Source organism: Capsicum annuum, chromosome 1, assembly GCF_002878395.1.
Source record: "Capsicum annuum cultivar UCD-10X-F1 chromosome 1, UCD10Xv1.1, whole genome shotgun sequence".
Taxonomy (NCBI): domain Eukaryota; kingdom Viridiplantae; phylum Streptophyta; class Magnoliopsida; order Solanales; family Solanaceae; genus Capsicum; species Capsicum annuum.
This window is the reverse complement of record NC_061111.1, coordinates 62,018,895-62,019,777: the sequence shown is the minus strand read 5'-3', so window position 1 is coordinate 62,019,777 and position 883 is coordinate 62,018,895.

Below are 883 nucleotides of genomic sequence, written 5' to 3'. Positions count from 1 at the left end.
CCCCCCCTCCCCCCCCGAACTTGTTCTTTTACTATGTCCCGTGGTTCTTTTTTTCTGATGTGGAAAAATATTTGATTTCACACTCCATCACGCGCGTGATGGAATGATTTTTCAACAACATCAACATTTTTAAAGATTAAAAAAAAGAAAAAATCATTTTTATTTAGTTTTTTCAAAAAATTCAATTATGCCCTCTTCTTCCATTACTTTCAATCTAAAAAAGTTTCCATCCATTTATTAATTTTGTAAAACTCCAGTTTATTAATTAGTTTATGAAATAAAAATTTCATCCGGTTATTAATTTTGTATAAATTTCTTTTATTAATCCAAAAACCTTTCATCCATTTATTAATCCAATCTAAAATTCCAGTTTCCATTCCTATAGAACTCCTTCAATTTTGTGATCTTAATTATATATATCATATGAGTTATTGTAACTAAAAAAATATACTAAATATCGAAGAAAATATTTTAAAAAATATTGTAATAAATAAACAAATACTAAAAAAACTAAGACACGTACTTATAATAAATGTAGTTATATTGGTTATCTATTTTTAGTTCCGAATGATTTGATTTTCAATTTAACTAATAAAAAAGTACTCATAAAATAGAAAAAGTAGTAACTAACATGAAAATAATCGAATGTTAGTCGCAACCAAAATCCTACTTATGGGGTGTAAAATAGTAATTTAGCATAAACTTATTGGGTTATCAGTTTACCCAATAACCCAATAAAAAAATTAAAATCGAATCAATGACCCAATGATTTTTTTTTTTTTTACAAAATCGTTAAAAAATGGTTAACCCAATAACGATAAATCAATAACATTTTTATCTATTCGATTTTTGTACATCCCTAACTTAAATTGCAATTTCTTAC